Consider the following 21,646-nt stretch of genomic DNA (forward strand, 5'->3'; position numbering starts at 1 on the left):
CAGGTGTGTGGTAGAGAGAATGAAATTTGGAATGGTGCAACCTTATGTTTAAATCTTGGTGCTGCCATCACACACATGGTGTATGTGGCTTTAGGGGGAGTTTTTCAGCTCTCTGAACCTCACTTTCTTCATCTGTAAAATAGAAATATTGATTCCAATTTACCTTGCAGAGCTGTTATAAGAAAATATCATAATGCATATAGGGGCTGTAAAGGGTTGAATTGTGTTCCTCCCTCCAAATTCATATGTTTAAGTTCTAACCCCCAGGACTTCAGAATGTGACTTGATTTGGATGTAGGGTCATTGCAGATGGAATTAGTTAAATTAGGATGAAGTCATAGTGGAGTAGAGTGGGCCCCTAATCCAATGTGACTGGTGTTCTTAGAAAAAGGGGAAATTTGGACACAGACTTGAACACAGGAGAAAGGACATGGGAACAGGAAGGCAGAGATCAGGGTGGTATTTCTATGAGCCAAGGAATGCCAAAGATTGCTGGCAAACCACCAGAAGCTTCAAGAGAGGCCTGGAACAGATTCTCTCACTGCCCCCAGAGGGAACCAATCCTGCTGACACCTTGACCTCTGACTGCCAGGCTCCAGAACCAGGAGAGAATAAATTTCTGTTGTTTAAGCCACTTGGTTTGTGGTTCTCTGTTGGCAGCCTGGCTTAGCACAGAGCCCGGCAGAAAGCGAGTGCTCACTGCGAAGTTCTTGTTTTGTTATTCCTATGACCAGCATGTTCAGTCCTGTGATGCCTGGGAAGCTTGTGGTGGGTCCAGAATGGGTCAGAACCCAGAACACAGCTGGGCTATGTGATGTGGGTGAGTTGCTTTCCCACTCTGGGCCCTCAGTGCCCTTATCTGTAAAACAAAAGCTCCACCTGATCAGAATAACGAATGAGACCCCTCACATGCAGGTTTTACCGTGGCTTCACTGTGCACTGTCATCTCAAGCCCTCACCATGGCCCATGCATCACCATCCTCCCCACTTTACAGATGGGGACACTGAGGCTCACAGAGGGAAGAAGTCGCTTGCCCAACGTTGCACAGAAGCCAAGTGGCAGAGATGGGGTAAAATGGTGGACAGTCCATGCTAAGGCCTGCCCTTGGCCACAGAATACTGATGAGGGTGGAAAGGAAGGACAGCAGAGGGACTGTGACCTCAGATTCTCTTCCAAGCCTGAAGACAACATTGGCCACGTTGTTCTCATTTCCTCCTTTGGGCTTCTTCAGCATCTTCCTTGCAGGCTCACATCTCTTCAGAAGCTCTTGGAATCCTGCCTGTTCATAGGGAGGAGTCACCAAGCCCCCTTCAGACTCACGGGTGGAATAATCAAGCACATATGCCTTGGAAAATGGGCTGGGGGATCCCCAGCCCCCCAACCCATTTCACACTCAGATGCAAGCAACACCCTCAGTCCCCAGGGCTCCCAGAGCTTTCTCATTCCGTTTGTATCAACGTGCCCCACACATGTATGAGCCAAGTTCTACTTCTGGGGGAAAGAAAAAAATCTATTTCTTTCTGCATCTTGGCATCTATTTTTCCCAAAGTGCCAAGGAAATTCCATCTCTGATAAATGACAGGCAGCCACCAGAAAAGCTTGGATGTTTATTCCCTGCTGGGGAGAGGAACAGGGCTCAGACCCCCTTCTCCGCATCCTGGAGAATGCATTTCCTCCATTTTCTGGAGGGGCTGGGAGTAAGGCCTTCTCTTTTCTCTCTCCAAACGACCTCTGCTCAGACCTGGAGGCACTTCCAGAACAGTTTCTGATGGATTCTGAAGTCCGACAGACCTGGTTAGCAAAGTACCCTGGACTTGGTAAATGGCTGTTTCCATCAATATCATTCATTCATAAGATATCACTGCATGCACAGGCTGTGTGTTGAGCCTGTATCTTGTGCCAGCCTCTGTGTTAACTGCCTTAAACATCACTTCACTTACTCCCCACAAAAACCTGGAGGAAGTAGAGTGATGCCTCATTGTATAGGCAGGAAAACTGGGGCTTCAAGAGAGGCTGAATCGTATTCCTATAGACATGAAGCTAATAAGTGGTAGGTCATCAGCTAAGTGATATCATTAATAAGTAGTATTTGAATCCAGATGGGTCTGATCTGATTCCAAGTCTGAGCTCATAAAAAGTCTATACCATCCTCCTGGCTAACACGGTGAAACCCCGTCTGTACTAAAAATACAAAAAATTAGCCGGTCGTGGTGGCAGGCGCCTGTAGTCCCAGCTTCTCGGGAGGCTGAGGCTGGAGAATGACTTGAACCTGGGAGACGGAGCTTGCAGTGAGCAGAGATTGCACCACTGCACTCCATCCTGGGCGACAGAGCAAGACTTTGTCTCAAAAATAATAATAATAAAATAAAAATAAAAAAAGAAAGAAAAAGTCTATACCATCCTTCTTTCTAAGTGTGGTGGGTTGAATAATCCTCCTCTGCCCCACCAAACCTGTCCACGTTCAAATCCCTGGAATCTGCAAATATGGTACCTTAAGCATGGTAAGAGGTACTTGACAGATGTAAATGAGTTAAGCATCTTGAGATGGGATATTATCCTGGATTCTCCAAGTGGGCCCACTGTCATCGCAAGGATCTTTATAAGAGGGAGGCAGGGATGATCCGAGTCAGTAGCAAGAGATGCGATGATAGAAGACGTTGGAGTGGTGGAATGCAGGCAGGAAGGGGAGGGGCCAGGAACCAAGACATGCAGGCAGCTTCTAGAAGCTGAAAAAGCAAGGAAGCAGATTCTCCCTGAAGCCCCCAGCAGGAACCAGCCCTGCAGACAACTTGATTTTACACTTCTGATTTTCAGAACTGAATAGAATGAACTTATGTTTTTTTTTTAAGCTAGTAAGTTTGTGGTCATATGTTACTGCAGCCACAGGAAACTAATATACTAAGCATGGATAAAAAAAATTAAGGAAAGATACTAAAAGAATAAGTGAATGCCTGGAAAGGTAGTGAATAAATGAGTGACACATAGTGGCATCAATGATGGCTTGCCTTTGACATCCCAGTGGGTCACTGTCTTCTCTACAGCCCAGGACCCATGACAGAGTGGTTGGCATTACCACTAGACCTGTAGCCCTTCACTTATTTATACTGTTGTTTAATCTTAAATCTTTTTTTTTTTTTTTTTTTTTGCAGAGAGGGAGATGTTTGAAAACTTCCTGCGATGGTGTACCTTACATACTGTAAAGTACAAAATCAATAAATTTTTACAAACTTATAGAGCCATGGAACCATTGCCAAGGTCAAGATACAGACCATTCTTATCACTCCAGAGAGGTTTCTTTGCATTGCTTCGTAATTGATACCCCTGTCACCAGAGATTAATTTTCCTGTCCTTGAACTTCATATGAATGGGATCTTGTACTGTCTTTTCTTTTGTGCCTGGCTTCCTTTGCTCAATGTTATTTATGTAAATCTGTGAGATTTATTCACGATGTTGCATATATCAGCAGTTTCTTTCTTGTTTGTTCAATTTTTAATCCTTTCTCCTTTTGAAGGACACGTGGCTGATTTTCTCCAGTTTGGGACCCTAATGAACAGAGGTGCTAGGGACATTCTTGTACAAATCTTGTGGGAGATTTAAGCACTCATTTCTTGTAGGTGTATACCCAGGAGTGGAATTGCAGGGTCCTAGGTATGTGAATGTTTCGCTTCAGTGGACAACACCAGTCTCCAGCCTGAATCTAACTTGAGGAATGCCTTCCTTGCCTGCAACAGCTTTCTCTCCAACAGATCTACCCACATCTCCACATTGTGTGGGTCACAATGCTTAGGAGACAAGGAGGCCCAGTAACTCCTCACATCCCAGTCCAGGAAAGCCTCATCTGACCTGATGTGTTTCAGAGCTGTGATGTTGGAGAAGGTGGGGACGAAGAGCGTACCCAGTCTCCTTTTCATGTGGGCTTATTTGCTAACCAGCAAATGGACTTGCTGCCCAATGCACATAAAAGCCAACAACTATGGCACTGGTTTTTGAGAAAAGAAAGGCGTTATTGTAAACCTGGCTGGCAAGGAGACAGAAGTCAGGCTTAAATCTGTCCCCCCAATTTGGGATCTGGAGCAAATTTTAAGCGATCAGAGGGCAAGGGAAATGATTTAGGAATGGTGGATTGGCAGGGTCTGATTAAAGGGCTTACAATTTGACCATTTATAGTAAAGTATGTTGAGGCAGATTTTAACCCTGGATCTTCTGGGCCAATAGACCCCTCACTTCTGAAAGACTTCCAGAGTTTAGGTCCTGGTCATGTCCCAGTCTTCTTGGTTCCAAGGGGAGGAATCATGGTTCCGGGTGTTGTTAAAGGTCAAAGATTTTTCTGTTGTGCATACCCAGGCTCTGTTACCCCAAAGGGGACTCTAATTTTTTTTTTGGTACAGACAGGGTCTTGCTATGTTTCCCAGGCTGGTCTTGAACTTCTGGCTCAAGTGACCCTCTCATCTTGGCTTCCCAAAGAGCTAGGATTATAGGCATGAGCCACTGCACCCAGTCTGCTCAGCATTTTGTCTTCAACAGAGCAGGCCCAGTTTGGGCTGGTACCAAGGTTACATGTTCTTTCTATGTGGGACCCTCCCATTTGCTGAGCTGATGAGACAGAAGTTTGGAGTTTAGTTGAATGTGAGGTGGAGACATCTCCCAAACTTAAATCATCAGCACACCACCCTTGCAATTTTTCCCACATTTGCTATTTTTCTTGGAATTGATTTACTTTTTTACTGAAAATTGTTTATTTAGGAAGTTAACTAACCTGCGAATATGAAATCAATATGACTTTCCCTAAATAGAGGTTAATCACTACAAACACTCCAAACCAAGACAAGGTAGATCAATTCTAGCCGGGCACCATTACCTGCCTGGGATTCTGCGCCTGAGGCCTCTCTCTGTTATAAAGGCAGATTAGCAAGCATTTGAGAGGTGTTGAAGCTCTATTAGCACCAAACTGAGATTTTTTATTGATGTCATCAGAGATATTGAAGGAAAATTAAAAGTGAATACTTTTCTCACTTTATGATAGAATGGTATTTAACACTGGAATCTTCCCTTATGATGAGATGGCTTCTACACTTTGAGAAACACTGATGTATTGAAAAGCCTCCTGGTTGGGAGTCAGATCTTTGTCCAAATGCTCTGCTAGGTCTGTAATATTGGATCAGTGACTTCATCTCTCTGAGCCTTAACTCCCTCATTTGTGCAGTGGGATGATCATAGCACCTGCCTCAGAGGCCTGTGAGTGCGAATGAAGAACTCAGTAAACGAATCTCCTCTTGGTATTTTTGTGATGGGGTCATCTAATGAATCTTACGTCTAAAGATTGATGCTAGCAGTGGGAATGGACATCCCAAAGATTTCTACATTGAGATTCTTAGGGTGTCTGCGCCTAAGCGAAATCTTCTGTTGGCTTCAGCAAAGTTCTCTGCCATTTTGGGGGAATGTTTATTGCCCTTGGGATTCTGCCAAGGTTAAATGGAGAAAGTGGTCCTAGTGAAATTCACACACTTTGTCATTGGCTCGCAGGCACAGATACTAAATCTGATCCACCGGAGAGTAAGCAGGATCTCTCCCATGCATCTGTTCTTATGGAGGTGGTGATGTGTTGGGACAGGAGATTCCCTGTCAGACCTACCTGTGTCCCATCCCAGTTTCACTGTCTATTTGCTGCACTTTTTTGCCTTTCTTTCTTTCCTTCTTTCTTTCTTTCTTTCTTTCTTTCTTTCTTTCTTTCTTTCTTTCTTTCTTTCTTTTCTTTCTTTCTTTCTTCTTCCTTTCTTCCTTTCTTTTTCTTTCCTTTCTTTCTTTCGTCTTTCTTTCTTTTCTTTTTTTTTTTTTTTGACAGAGTCTCGCTCTGTTGCCCAGGCTGAAGTGCAGTTGCATGATCTTGGCTCATTGCAACCTCTGCCTCCCGGGTCCAAGTGATTCTCCTGCCTCAGCCTCCGGAGTAGCTGGGACTACAGGTGCCCACCACCACGTCCAGCTAATTTTTGTATTTTTAGTAGAGGCAGGGTTTCACAATGTTGGCTAGGCTTGTCTCGAATTCCTGACCTCAAATGATCCACCCCCCTCGGCCTCCCAAAGTGCTGGGATTCTAGGCGTGAGCACAGCGGCCGGACTATTTGCTGCATGTTTTAGGGGATGCCACTTCTCCTCTCTGGGTTTCAGTTTGCTCATCTTGTAAATGGGAATATTCGAACCTTATAGAGTGATATGAATGATAAGATGAGATGAAGCACAAAATACAATAACCAAGTATTTAATAGACAAAAATCATTGCTATAATTGTTCTTACTTGAGGAAGCCATAGGCTGCATTTAAATGTTCTGCAGAGCTTACTCTGCCTCTTGGACTCATGATCATTCTAAATCTTTGTTTTGGAAAGACCCTTCCCCACCCCACTCCAACCCCTCAATTTTCATTCTATTCCAGATGTTCGCTTGTGTGTTCTCCACCGCCCAAACCCAGGTGGTCATTCTGCAATAGCTACAACTTGAGTAAGACCAAAACACAACTCAAGTGGACTTTCAAAAAAGAGACTAATTTATTTTGGCTCACAGACATCAAAATTCTCAAGGGATTGCTTCAGGTATGGCTTGATCCAGGCTCAAAGAAAGCTCATGAGATCTTAGTTTCTCTGCGTCTCTACCTTCCCCTAGGCTTCAGCTGCCCTGATGGTAGCAAGATAGTGCCAGGAGGCGAAGCTCACTTCTCCCAGATGCCCAAATCCATAAGAATCTAGAACCTTTCTCTCCCAGCCAAAGGCTTATTGTTTCTGATTAGAATACCTGCTTGTTTCTGAACCAATCACTGTGGTGGGAGAGGGATATGGGCCATGTTGATTGGCTTAGGCTAGACAGGACCTATTTTTGGAGGTGAGTGTTGGGTCAACCCCACACAAACCCCACTGTTGGGTGAAATGTGGATTCTGGAGAGCATCAATGCTAGAAGAGGGTGAGGGGTAAAATGATCCCGGGGCTGCAATCAACTGATGTCCCATTGTTTTTTCTAAATAAATAACAAATTTTCCATTAGAAACTCAGCAACGGAGCAGGATTGAAGGAGCCTCTCTCTCGTTTTCTGTCGCAACTCATTCTTAGTGCCATGTTGCCTGAAAATAACAAGGTTGAAGTCAGAGTGATGAATGGGGGCAACATTGACTTGGCACTAATTTTGCCTGGAAGCCGTAGCTATTTTGGGCTCCTGCTGAGCCCTGGTTTAGCTTAGCTGGTTAGACAGGAGGGCTCACGAGGTCAAGGGTATGAAGAAGGAGCAGAAACATGGGATTGGAGCAGAAGTCCTGGATCCTGATCATGCTCTGCCACTTTTCAGCCAGAAACCTTGAGCAAGTCACATATCTTCCCTGGATCACCATCTCCATGTCTCCCTCAAGTGTCCTTTTATTCTGCCCCCATCTCCTCCATTAGGTCAGCCCTACACATCTCTTATCCCAAGACTGACTGCCCGTCCCAAGACTGGGTGGGATGCTCCTCCGTGTGCATATACAGCCTTAGACTTCTGAGTTCAAATCCTAGTTATTCCACTTACTTACCAAATGACTTTGGACAAGTTTATCAATCTCATTGTGTCTCAGTTTCCTTGTCTGTCAAATGGGGAAACTGTGACTAGTACCTATCTCATGGGGTTGTTGCAGTGATTACAATGGATAATTTATGTAAGCATTTAACATAGGGCTGGGCTCAGCAAATGCTAGCTTGAAAGAATGGTTCTGAAATCCGAGTGGAATAACAAGCCTGTGACATAAAATTTCTCCCTTACTGTATAAGATTCACGGAGCTGTGTTTTTATACCATTCTCTACTGCACCTCAGTATCTAGCAATGGGCCTGGTGTATAGCAAGTCCTCAATAAAATTTGTTAAATCAATGTCCTAGTTCAGCATGTTCTAGGGTAGGGGTCCTCAACCACTGGGCCACACAGCAGGAGGTAAGCAGTGGGCCAGTGAACAAAATATCATCAGTATTTACAGCCGCTCCTCATTGCTCACATTACTGCCTGAGCTCTGCCTCCTGTCAGATCAGTGGTGGCATTAGATTCTCACCGGAGCACAAACCCCACTGTGACCTGCGAATGCAAGAGATCTAGGTTGCACACGTGTTATGAGAATCTAATGCCTTCCATCACCTCCAGATGGGAATCTAATGTCTTCCATCACCTCCAGATGGGGCCGTCTAGTTGCAGGAAAACAAGTTCAGGGATCCCGCTGATTCTACATTGTGGTGAATTGTATAATTATTTCATTATATGTAACAATGTAATAATCATAGAAATAAAGTGCACAATACATGTAATGCACATGAATCATCCAGAAACCAATCCCCCCCACCCCCTGGTCTGTGGAAAAAATGTCTTCAGTGAAATCAGTCCCTGGTGCCAAAAAGGTTGGGGACCACTGTTCTAGGGTATTCCCCTACCTCTGCTGAGAGCAAAGAATTGCAAAATTAGGCTGTCCGTGGGCCTTGACAGAAACGTCAAGTTTGAAAGGTCAGTGTGAGCTGGTAGGAGGCTTCGTCTGTGACTGATTTGAGTGGTGCCAAAGTCACTCCCCTTCTTGAAATCCCATTCTTGGCTCTGTCTGCTTCCCGCCCACCCAGAGCTTGGAGTTTAGGAAGACCCCTCTGACATGCAAACATCTGCATAAAAATCCACAATCACCGTCTTGTCACTGGCTTTAACGATCTCATTCGACTGGCAGCATGTTGGGGAACAGGGCACAGCACAGTTTTCCAGGGTCATGGATGGAGGAATGAAGAAGTCAGAGAGAGGCTACCTCCCTGGGTGAGAGGAAGGGTAGCCAGAGAGCACACTGTTGGTTTTGCCCAGAGCTTGACTGGCAGTGACTCTGTAAATTTTGTTGGCAGTGTTGACATAACACCCCAAACAAGGTCCTCACTATTTGAGCAGCACATTAAAGACCCAAGGGAGGTTATTTTACTTGGCGGCTTCCCCACAGGGTGGCCAAGAAGCTGAAGGCAGAGACTGTGCTCCCAAAGCCTTCTTGTACTGAGAAGGGGAGAATAAGCCCCGCGGAACCTGTGGCAGGTAGCTTGCTTTTCTCTCCCCAAAGGCATTCTTAAAGCTGTATGCCGGCAGTGTTCTGTAGCCAAAGAAAATGTCCTGGATGTATGTGTGTGAGCTTGTATGTGTGTCTTCCAAACAAGAACCACCTTTCAGCCTTACCTTTATTTTTTTTCTGTTATGGGTTAGTTTTAGCACAATTTATTGCTTAGCTAAGTTAGGAAACTCACTTAATGCAGGTCCAGCACTATGCAGTGTACTCACTACACACACAGAGAGAAATGGGAAAATAAGTGATAATGATGACATCGATGATGGTGATGACAAAGACAATAACAAGACAACAATGATGATGATGGTGATGATGTAAATATTAATGCTGCTGCTGATGATGGCAGGGTTGATGATATTGACAACAATGATGATGATGGTGATGATGTAAATATTAATGCTGCTGCTGATGATGGCAGGGTTGATGATATTGACAACAATGATGATGATGGTGATAATGAGAACAAAAATCTATTGCCCAGTACTCTTCCAAGTGCTTTAATTTACTAATTTATCTAAGTCCCATAATCACCCTATGAGAAAGGATCTATGGTCATTGAATCTATCACTGGCTAGTTGTGTGTGGCTGGGCAAGTTATTTCACCTCTCAGAGACTCAGTGACCCTATCTATAAAATGGAAATAAAAATAGCAGTTCTGGGTAACATGCTTAGTCAATGTCTGACATGATGCCAGCGTTCAAGAGATAAAAGTGATTCTTATGTAGCCCCACTTGATCCTCCTGTCAACTCTGTGAAAGAGGAAGTATTTTTCTGACCCTGATTTTACAGAATGGTAGGCAAGTTCTCCCAGCTAGGAGTGGCTGAGCTGGGTCTCAAAGCTAGTCATGGGATTTCAGTCCTGTGGGCTTGCAGAAGCTGTTTTAGGCATCTCTGCAGGGCTAGTTCTGATCCACAGGGGTCCCTGGGCTAAAGCTGGGCTCAAAGGTCCACATGAGACCAGACTGGCTTCAGAGCATACAAAGCCCTCAGCCAGGGTAAGGTTGTGCTAAGGTGGGAAAGGCTGGTGCTTTTGTGCCCATGAAATGAATCGCTGGGTACCTGGACTAGTCTGGGTGGCAGAGACACAAGTCACTCAAATCTGTTACCTCCCGCCCAGGAAGGCCGGTGGTGCTTCTTGATTTGTAGCCAAAAGAACCTAGTTTTCTAGCTCTTAGGAAGACCCCTCTGACATGCAAACATCTGCATAAAAATCCACGATCACCATCTTGCCACTGGCTTTAACGAGCTCATTAGACTGGCAGCATGTAGGGGAACAGGGCACAGGACAGTAAATTTTCCAGGGTCATGGATGGAGGAATGAAGAAGTCAGAGAGAGGCTCAGACACCCATATTGCTAGAATTACACCATTTATTACAGTGGCCACTGGCCACGTATGGCTGTTGAACATTTGAAATATGGCAAGACTGCAGTAAGGTGTGCTGGACATGTGAAATACACATCAGATTTTTAAGACTTTGTATGAAAAAAAGAATGTGAAATATCTCAATAATGCTTCACATTTATGTTGAAATGACATTTTAGATCTAATAGATTAAATATATTATCAAAATTAATTTCACTTGTTCCTTCTTCATTTTTTTAACATAACTTCTAGAAGATTTTAAGTTATATATATGGCTCATATTCTATGTCTCTGCTCTATAGTTTATAGTCTACTGAGGTGATTAAACAGCTGGATTAAGAGTTTCCATCCTGGAGTCAAACAGACTGAATTCAAATCCCCATTTCACCTCTAATCAGCTGTGTGACCTTGGACAAGTTACTTCCCTTCTCTGGGCTTCAGTGTACCTGCTTGTAAAATAAAGGTAAATATTTGGGAAGAATTTTGTCAAACTGTATGATTTTAAATAAGAATTCTTTTTATTCCTAAACAAAAAAGAAATACTATCAGAAACACTGACAAATATTATTGACGAGGAATTCTACTTGCCTTGAGAAAGAATAGGCTTTGCATTCAGTCAATTCAAATCTAGCCAAAAGCACAGAGCTGCACCATTGTTGAGAGTTAATATATGATTTCTAGGGTTTTTGGAAATCCTGAGGGGTCCCTTGGACCCTAGAGGGCTGTCAGAGACCTCTAAGAAGCTGGGACTATGGGAGAGGAAGGAGGACTGTGATCAATATTCACTCCTTACAGACAGGGGAATGGATGACCAGAGAGGTTAGGTAACTTGTTCAAGGTCACACAGCAAGTAGGTGGCAGACTAGATCCTGCCAGGGTCTGTGCTCATGATCACTTGCTATACTTTGTCATCATACCCAATTATCACAAAAGTCCTACTTTTAGCCCTATTTAAAGATGAAGAAACAGGATCAGAGAAGTTAAGGCACTTGTCTGTGGTCACACAGTGGCAGGTGGCATTTGATGCCAGATATACTGGGCTAAAGAGTGCCCCCCAAAATTCCATGTCCATCTGGAACCTCAGAATTGGATCTTATTTGGAAATAGATTCTTTGCAGCTGTAACTAGTTAAGTTGAGGACGTACTGGATTCAGGTGGGCCCTAAATTCAGTGACTAGTGTCCTTATTAAAGAAAACAGAAACATGTAGACACAGAATGCCACGTGAAGACAGAGAAAAAGATTGGGGTTACACCTCTACAAGTCAGCAAATGCTAAAGATCGCCAGCAACTGCTGGAAGCTGGAAGAGGGGCACGGAACAGATTTTTCCTCAGAGCCTCCCCAGAGGGCCAACTGTGCCATCACCTCGATTTTGGATTTCTGGCCCACAGAGCCATGAGAGAGTAAACTTTTGTTGTTTTAAGCCACCCAGTTTGCAGTAATTTGTTACAGCAGCTTTAGGAAGCTAACACACCAGGTGCTATGGTGTGAAAGTTTGTGTCCCCCCAGATTCACAAGCTAATGCCCTGATCTTCAATGGGAAGTGATTAGGTCATGAATGAGATTAGAGATCTTGCAAGAAGAGACAGAAGATAGCTTGCTTCCCTCCTCCCCCACCCCTCCCCCATCTCTGCCATGGGAAGGCACAGTGAGAAGACCAGGAATCGGGTCCTCCTTAGACACTGGATCTGCTGGCACCTTGATCGTGGACTTCCCAGACTCCAGAACTATGAAAAATAATTGTGTGTTGTTTAAGCCCCCCAGTCTAGAGAACTAAGACACAAGACATGGCACCCTTGCTGCTGCTTCACTGTCAAAGCCCCAGCTCATCCTGGGGCGCTGTCGAGATGTCCGCCTCCCATCCTCAGCCCAGGTCCTCCCACCAGCCACCAGCCTGAGCAGCTGCGGAGTCTCAGAGTGGCCCCACTGGCTCTTGGCTGTGAGAAAGGCCTTCTGCTCCAGGCATGGTAGCTCTTGCAAATTACTGTTTTCAGTTGAAAAGAGGCTCCAGAGGGCTCTTCAGCTGCTCAGCAGGAGACGTGAAGGCTCTTGAATTAACTCAGAGAATCAGAAGCTTCTATGGCTGATGGCCAGGAGGCCCCCCACCCTCCCCTGCCTTCATCCTATCCCTTGGTCAGGCCTGGGAGGGGAAGTGGTGCTTCTCAGGGGTTCCCACAAGAGCAGCCTTGGTGGAGGCCAGATCCAAGTCGCCTGTGGACTGGTTGCCAGGTAGATGCTGGGGTCAGGGGATGCTGAATGAGGTTCTGCTGTTTCCAGGGCGTCAGCATTCTTCTGACTCCTATGGTGAAGGGGCCCGAGTGTGCTTCCTGTCCAGCCAGGAGTCCTGTCACTGGTCTGCACACACAGTCGGCCTTTATTTGATCCAATCAGAAGGCAGGAAGCCATTGAGGAAGAGCTGATTCCTGGCTCAGTCTGTGTGTGTGTGTGTGTGTGTGTGTGTGTGTGTGTCAGGGACTATCAGGGGTTTGAACACCCTTCCCTACCAGATGATCTGGCATAAACTCACCTCTATCACCACCTTAGTTTGGGCCATTCTCCCCAAAGCCTGCTGTGCATTCATCCAACCATGCTCCTTGAATGTGGGGTGTTTGCCAGGCCCCGTTATGCACTTTACAGCGTCATCTCACTTGATACAAACCGCTGTGCTGAATTATGATCACTGTCCCCACTTGACAGATGACAAAACCGAGGCCCAGTCACTTGCCCAAGTACCCAGAGCTGACAAGTGGCTAAGCAGGATTTGGATGTTGGTCTGTCTTGCATCAAAGTCCACACTCCTTCTCGTAGTAATCTGGGCAGCTTCTCCACTCTCCACCCACATTCCCTCCCCACGTGTGTAGGCATCTTGCCCTCAAAAAATATTCAAGGCTGAAGCTGCCTTACATAGAGTGTTATAATTAAGAGACTGGGCTCTGGTGTCAGACATTTCCAGGCTTAAATCCCAGCTCTACCACCTGCCAACAGAGTGCCTCAGTTTTCTCACCTGTAAAATAGAGACAATCATGGATTTTGATTCGAGGGCTCCTGTGGGGATTTGGTGAGGGAATATGGGAACAGCCTGGCACTTAGTACATGAGTCCCCACATGGTGGCCAGAGTCTGATGTCATTGCTGGACAGTGTCCTGCAAACCAAGGAAGCTAATGAACACTGGGTCATTCCTATTGCCAGGGTTTGCTCATCCCACAAAATGTGTTTGAGCTCCTAATTTTTAAATTATTTTTCATTTTTTAGAGATAGGGTCTTGCTCTGTTGCCCAGGCTCGAGTGCAGTGGCACAAGCATAGCTCACTGCAGCCTCAAACTTCTGGGCTCAAAGGATCCTTCCGCCTCAGCCTCGTGAGTAGCTAGGACTACAGGTGCATGCCACTGCACCTGGCTAACTTTAAAACATGTGAGTTTTTTTGCAGAGGTGGGATCTTGCTTTGTTGCCCAGATTTGGCCTTGAACTCCGGGCTTCAAGCAATCTTCCTGCCTCGGCCTCCCAGAAGGCTAGGATTATAGGTGTGAACCACCATGCTCCGCCTCCTTGAGCTTCTAAAATGGAAATGTGTCAGTCACTGTGGCAGGAGCCAGGGACACAGAGGTGAGAGAGACAAGACTCGCCCCTCTCTTCAGAGTGCTGATGGTGGTCTTGGAAGGGAGGGGGACCCTGAGCTGAGCATGCATCAACTTTCTTTTTATAAGCAGGTGATTCTTCACAGGGGACAATTCCTTCCCTGCCCGAAGAGACATTTGGCAATGTCTAGAGACAGGTTTGCTTGTCACGACTGGTGGGTGTTACCAGCACACGGGGCAGGAATGCTAAACATCCTGCAATGCACAGCACTGGACAGTTCCCCTCATCAAAGAAGCATCTGACCCAAAATGTCAGTAGTGCAGAGGCTGAGAAATGCTGGGACATGCACAAGTGCGCCCCATGAGCACTGCTGTGGCCTTTGCACAGAGACCCCAGGGTTCCACAGACTAAAAGAGAGGAAGAACGTGCCCGCACCACCCTCTTCCAACCTGCCTTCTCCCATCAGCTGCTTCCAGCCAGATAATCAGGCCTCCCCTCAGTTTAATAGGATCCAGGCCGCTGAGGCAAATGTAAAAACAAAACCCTGTGCAAATGTGTTTTTATGTAAACACAGCAGGGGGTGGTGGCTGCCTGCAGAGAAAGAACCCTGTGGCTGGTACTTCTCAGAGCAAAAATAACCCCAGTGTTACTGCTCTGGGAGCAAAGCAGGCAATGGGATGAGGGGTGTGTGGGAACCCAGCTGTTCCTGGGAGCCATCCCTGCCCCACTGAGCCATCCCCTGCCTCCAGGTGAACTTTTCAGGTGCCTAGAATAAGTGAGCAGGTGTTAATCCTCTTGGAAGCATCCTTTCCTTCAGGGAAGCAGCCAGCATAGGAGGGAAAAAGCACAGCTGGTTATTGTTACATTTTCTTTTTCTTTTTCTTTTTCTTTTTTTTTTTTTTTTTTTGAGACGGAGTCTTGCTCTGTCGCCCAGGCTGGAGTGCAGTGGCGCGATCTCGGCTCACTGCAAGCTCCGCCTCCCAGGTTCATGCCATTCTCCTGACTCAGCTTTCCGAGTAGCTGGGACTACAGGTGCCCGCCACCATGCCCGGCTAATCTTTTTGTGTTTTTGGTAGAGACGGGGTTTCACCATGTTAGCTAGGATGGTCTCCATCTCCTGACCTCATGATCCGCCTGCCTTGGCCTCCCAAAGTGCTGTGATTACAGGCATGAGCCACTGCACCTGGCCTATTGTTACATTTTCTTTAATGTTTTGTATTGAGTATCATTTACTTACAGTAAAATGCACCCATTTTAGTGCACAGTTTGGCAAGTTTTGACAAATGTGTACAACCATGTAACCTCTACTGCAATCAAGATAAACACACGTTCCATCACCGTCAACAATTCCTCTTTGCCCCTCTATGGTCAATCCCTCTCTCATCTGTCGCCCCTGGCAACCACTGATCTGTTTTGTGTTGTCTTTTTTTTCTGCCATTACTAGAGTGTCATATAAATGGAATCATAATAGCCTTTGAGTCTGGCTTCTTTCACTCGGCATAATGCATGATGCTTTTGAGGTTTATCAGTGCTGTTGTGTCATCAGTAGCTGATTCCTTTTCGTGGCCGAGTAGTACTCCACTGTATGGAGGCACCACGGTTTGTTCATTCACCATTTGGTTGCTTTCATTTTTGGCAATTACAAATAAAGTTGCTATAAATATTTGCATGCAGGTTTTTGCCTCAGCATGGGTTTTCATTTCTCTTGGGAAAATACCTAGGAGTGGACGTTTAACTTTTTGAGAAATGGTCAAACTGTTTTCCAAAGTGGCAGTATACCTTTTTACATTCCTACCATGGATGGATGGGAGTTCCAGTTGCTCCACATCCTCTCCAGCACTTGGGATTAGTTTTTTTTGTTTGTTTGTTTGAGCCATTCCAGTACAATGTGTGTGTACTGGAGTTTAAAAACCTCCTGTTTAGACGATTAGAACAGCCCACATGAAAGCGATTAGAGGTGACTGGAAAAAATCAGGTGTGTGGTGGCATCTCATTGTGATTTTAATTAAAGCACAGTTGTTGAGTTCTGTGGTCCTGCTGCTGCTCTTAGCAGCAGGTGGCAGGAGGCAGCTGATGTCAGTCGTTATGAGCACGAGTTCTGCAAGCCATCCCAGCTCTGCCGCTTGCTGAGTCTATGACCTTGCATCCATTATTCAATGCTCTGAGCCTCAGTTTACTCCTCTGTTAAATGGCGCTTGTATTAGTATTTCTCACTGGTAATATTATGAGGTATAGAAAATTTAGTATGTATATATATGTAATATATATTATGTGTGTTATTTTATATAGATATATTTTTAAAATACTAAATAGGACTGGTGTGCGAGTTAGATGAAGTAATGTGGAGAGAGCTGGCATGGTGCCTGGCCCAGAGTGAGAGCTATTGCTTGTTAGAAGTCGCTGTGATTATAGTTACTGGGCACTTGCTGTGTATTTAAAAGCAGTAAGTACAGTGAGTGCAGCCAGACTTACCCAGTCAAATCCTGGCTCTGCCTCCTACACCCTAGCTGTGTGACCTTGGACAAGTTACTGAAGCTCTCTGGGCCTCTGATTCTACACCTGTAAAATGAAGATAATTATAGTGCCTGTCTCAAGGGGTTTTTATATGGCACAAATGAGTTTAAATGTAAGGGGCCAGCTTCCTTTGTTCAACATTGTTCAGCCATTTATGAGGCTCAACAGCTGGGCGTGATGGCTCACACCTGTAATCTCAGCACTTTGGGAGGCTGGGATGGGAGGATCACACTTGAGCCCAGGAGTTCAAGACCAGCCTGGGCAAATAGTGAGGCCCTGTTTCTAAAATAATAATAAAAGGCTCAATAATGTACAAAGCTAACCTATGGTGATAGAAGTTAGAAAAGTGATGGCCCCTGGGGAGGGTGATTCGCTGAGAGGGGACAGCAGAGAGCCACTAGGAGCCAGGAGAACATTCAGAGTCTTGATCTGGGTGGGTCACCCGGGTGTGTACATATGTGAAATTCCTGTGCACTTGTTTTTACCATGCCACATATAAATTCTCTCTCATTAAAAAAAAAGAAAAAGGAAATGTTGAGGTCAAATGCAGAGCACTGGTGTATCAGTTTGCTAGGGTTGCTGTAACAAAACACCACATGCTGAGTAGCTTAAACAACCAAAATTTATTATCTCACAGTTCTGGAAGCTGGAAGTCCAAAATTAAGGTGTCAGCAGGGTTGGTTCCTCCGAGGTCTGTGTGGAAAGAATTTGCTTCCCACCCCTCTCCTTGGCATAGATGGCCGTCTTGTCTGTGTCTTCATAGCGTCTTCCCTCTGGATGTATCTGTCCTGATTTCCTCTTTTTGTAAGGACACTTATAAAAGGGCTTGGTGGTGACCAGCATCTGTGGTGACCAGCATCTGAAAAACACACCCCCTAATAAAAAGTATAATCACTCATTCATTGACCTACCAGCACCATCAAATCTCTCTGCATGGTGAAACTTTGGCTCGCTTCTAGGCATTTGCCTGACCCTTCAAATCATGACAGGACTGTTCCTTGCTATGCACTATACATCAGATACTTTACCACCTTCTCCTCAGTCACACACATCTGTCAAGATGTAAACTATGGCTGAATCATTCGACATCTACATGCCAACGGCGCTTCAATATTCTTTATCCACTTAGTTTTACATGTAAGCTAAGGCCTATACTACAGATCCTACACCTTCTTAGAAACTTGAAACACTGGTATTATTCTTGTAGTCACAATAATAGCAACAATACTCATAGGCTACCTGTCATATTAGATTAAAGCACACCCCAATGACCTAATTTTAACTGGATTACCCCTGTGAAGAGACTGTCTCCAAAGAAGGCCACACTCTGGGGTACTGGCAGTTAGGATGTCAACGTATGAATTTGGGGAGACATAATTCAACCCACAACCACCTACATAGAAAGCACCCTCTGAGTAGTAGTTTGTGGTAATTATTATAAGGCATTCATTCTCATTTAATTCTCACAACCTCTGAAGGAGATACTATCCACTTAACATGTGCAATCTGAGGCCCAGAAAGGTTCTGGGACACGCCCTGTGTCTCATGGGCACTAATAGTAGGCTGGCCTTTAAGTCAAGGTCCACCTATCCCCTCACCGAGGACCAAACTCTGAGCTTTTTTTCCAGCCTCCTCTAATCACTTTCACATGGGCTGTTCTAATTGTCTGGACAGGAGGTTTTTAAACTCTAGTCCCTAGACCAGCAGCATCAACCTCACCTGGAAGCCTGTTAGAAACGCACATTTTCAGGCGCCACCGGAATCCTGCTGTGTCAAGAACTTTCAATGTGGGGTGGGGTCGGGGGTGGGCAGAGCCTGTATTTTAACAAGCCCCCCAAAGGATTTCCAAGCTCACTCCAGTTTGAGAACTCCTGCTCTATGCAGCCCCTGAGCATCACACTGTAGCAATGAGTTGCCTGATTGGATCAAACCAAAAGGCCAAACCAGATTCCATATGGGACATAAAACTGCAGCAAGCATGTGGCTAATGGCCAGTAGCTTTCTCTGGGCTGGAAGGTCTTCTTCTCTCTGATTCAGGAGACTTTAGAGACCAACTTGCTGTGTGAGGCCTCCCTCTCTCTGGTGGGATTGGCAATTGTACATGAGATTCCTTCAGGAATGGTTTGATCCAGACGATCTTCCAGGACTTGGCAATGAGCTAGCCATAGAGGAGAGGGGAAGACCCAGCTCCAAGGAGTGCATGTGTCCTCTGGGGAGGTGAGCTTCAGTACCAGAAGCAGTTGTGTCACTAAAATCCCTCTGGAGCCACACAGCCCTAGGTTGAAATTCCAGCTCTGCCACTTATGACCTGTGTCACCTTGGGCAAGTCGCTGGACCTATCTGAGCCTCAGTTTCTCATTTGTATAATGGGGAGAATAGCACTCACCTTATAGAGTCATGGTGAACATTAGAAATTGTGCATTTCAAATACAAAAGAAAAAATTAGTTGGGCGTGGTGGCAGGTGCCTGTAATCCCAGCTACTTGGGAGGCTGAGGCAGGAGAATCTCTTGAACCTGGGAAGCAGAGGTTGCAGCGAGCTGAGGTCGCTCCATTGCATTCCAGCCTGGGTGACAGAGAAAGACTCCATCTCAAAAAAACAAAAAAAAAAAAAAGAAGAAAAGAAAAGAAATCATATATTTCAAGGTTCTGGAAGCCCAACAAGTAAAATTGGGATTGATTATGCTTGAAATTAAGACAGACTCCAAGAGTTTACAAGCTAAAAAATAAGATTGTCATTTTCCTGATGGCAGGGGTCATATCATCTTCATGGATGTATTCACAGCACCTGACATACAATAGGTACTCAATAAATATTTGTTAACTGAAGATATAAAAACATGCCACCCACCCCCCTGCAGTGGAGAATATTTGGCCTCCACTGATTAGAATAGAGGTCTTTTCAGCCAAGGAGGGAGAAATTTTCCTCAGAGATGATGCATTTGTGCAGTTTGTGCAGGATACTCTCGCTATGGATAGATCCCTTGGTTCAGGCCAGGCCCGTGGGACAAACCTTGGCTTGGCAAGTGGCTGTCAGTCAATGAATGTTTGTTGAATGAATGGATGAGCTGTAGTTTGAATGTCGGGGAAGGGAGAAGTAAGTAGGAACCAGAAGAAATTTTAAGGTAGTTTTTATTTTTGTGTTTTACTAAGCAAGAGCCAGGGGAACAGAAAGCTCAGTCCACTTGCTCCAGGCCACACAGTCATTAGAATGAGGTTAAAAGGTGGGGACAGGAAGAAGGAAAGTTTGAGACCACAGCTTGAGCCTACTCCAATTCTCACAACCACCCAGCATCCATTACATAATTTGCAGGGTGCAAGGCAAAATGAAAATGTGGGGCTCCTTCTTCAAAAATTGTTAAGAATTTCAAGACAGTGACAGCAGAGCTTTAAACCAAGCACAGCAGGCCTTCTGAGTATGTGTCCTGTGGGACCACACAGTGCAGCCTGTGAGCCTATGAAAATGGCCCTGCAACCACTTCCTCTACAGATGGGGAAACCCAGCTCAGAGAGGCTGCAAATGTCACCCAGGACACCCAGCCTGTCCTGCAGGGGAGTCCGGATTCAAGCCCAAGAACCTTAGTGGTCATCTGGTTGACCTCTTCATGGAACTAGCCTGTCTGACTCCCTGTGCACTGCCATGGGCAGAGGGTGTCCTGTGCTATCTATGAGAACTGAAAGGAGCTTACCCATCCCCTCAGGAACCTGACATGCTGCAGCCGTCAGCATCCTATTCCAACCCTCGTGTCTTGCTCTTCCTCCCTGGGATGCAACCAGACAGACCTTCCTCCCTCCCACCCCAGCGGATTTATTCCTGGGGGTGTGTGGGCGGGTGCGTGTTTGTGTGTGGGGTGTTCATCTAAATTTAAAGACATCATGACAGCAAAGACCTATTAATGTTGGGGCTGGTGAGGACTCTCTTTTAAAAGAATCCCAAATAAATTAAGAGATACAAGACCGCCCCAGTTCTAACTTCTGTCCCTGTTCCACCTTACTCTGTGCCGGTCAGCCCTCTGGCCTGGGATAAGAAGAGTAAAGGATACCGACAGGGACTAGATGCCTGTCGGGGACCCTGAGAGGTGGCATGATGGCACCCACTTACAAGTTGGGAAAATGGAGGCTCAGAGAGGTGGCATGCGATTGTTAAGGGTTTTTTGTTTATTTGTTTTTAGCGACAGGGTCTCACTCTGTTCCCCAAGCTAGAGTTTGATGGCATGATCATAGCTCACTGCAACCTCAAATTCCTGGGCTTAAGCCTTGCCATGGTCTTGAGTTACAAAGTGACAGAGCTGGAGGAGGACTCCTACACATTCCAGAACTCACCTTCCGCCAAGCCATAGCTGCGCCTGTTGATACAGACGTGCAATTAACAATAACTGTGGTTGTGCTGAGGCCCGGGAATTACCTGGCCCCATGGTATGCATTTTAAACAGTTACTGCAGGTAACTCTGTCAATACGCAGATGGTTCGCATGCCATATTCTCATCCCATTTTATGGGCAAGGAACTAAGGCTTAGAGAGATTAAATGGTTTCCTCAGCTTTCTCACTGCTGTTAAGTGACAAGCCAAGATTCCAACTCAAGTCTAACTGACATCAAAACTCATGCTCTATCTCTTTCTTTAAATCACAGCTAATTATGGAAAACAGAAACACAGATCTGCAAAATGAAAAAATAAATCACTCCTAAACCTACCTCCAAGAGGTAACATCTTTCTGTACATCGTTGTGTTTCCATCCATCTGCTTTTCTCTGCCGAAGGGGAGGTTCTTGCTCCCGGCAGCTGACCTTGCTGTTCTGTAATTGCCAGGCAATTTAGAGATGACTTGAAATATATAATTCATGGGTGCATCTTTCATCCTGGTCACTGGAAGGCAGCAAGGCATGACTGTCTCCTGGAGAGAATTTCAACCTTGACATGGGAGATGAGATCTTAGGAGCTTAGAACAAAATTTCAGAATTGGAGAGCCCACCAACATTGAAACTGTAAACCAAAAACTATCTGAGACAGGTCTCAATCAATTTAGAAGTTCATTTTGCCAAGGTGAAGGACATGACCAGGAGAGAGGTCTGTGCATTTCTCCAGAGATGACTTTGAGGGCTTCAG

General features: G+C 45.5%; 1 protein-coding gene and 1 long non-coding RNA gene across 4 annotated transcripts in view; one reads left to right on the forward strand and one right to left on the reverse strand.

Moving 5' to 3' along the window:
- WSCD2 (WSC domain containing 2) overlaps window positions 1-21,646 on the forward strand; it is a 359,309-nt gene that overhangs the window by 267,589 nt on the left and 70,074 nt on the right. The window lies entirely within an intron of this gene.
- LOC134732157 (uncharacterized) lies at window positions 17,148-21,632 on the reverse strand. The gene is made up of 3 exons (XR_010115041.1): window positions 21,236-21,632; window positions 18,930-19,131; window positions 17,148-17,402 (listed from the first exon to the last, which is right to left on the reverse strand). It is a non-coding gene; the product is annotated as an uncharacterized lncRNA (long non-coding RNA).

The sequence above is a fragment of the Symphalangus syndactylus genome, chromosome 13 (genome assembly GCF_028878055.3).
Source record: "Symphalangus syndactylus isolate Jambi chromosome 13, NHGRI_mSymSyn1-v2.1_pri, whole genome shotgun sequence".
NCBI lineage: Eukaryota > Metazoa > Chordata > Mammalia > Primates > Hylobatidae > Symphalangus > Symphalangus syndactylus.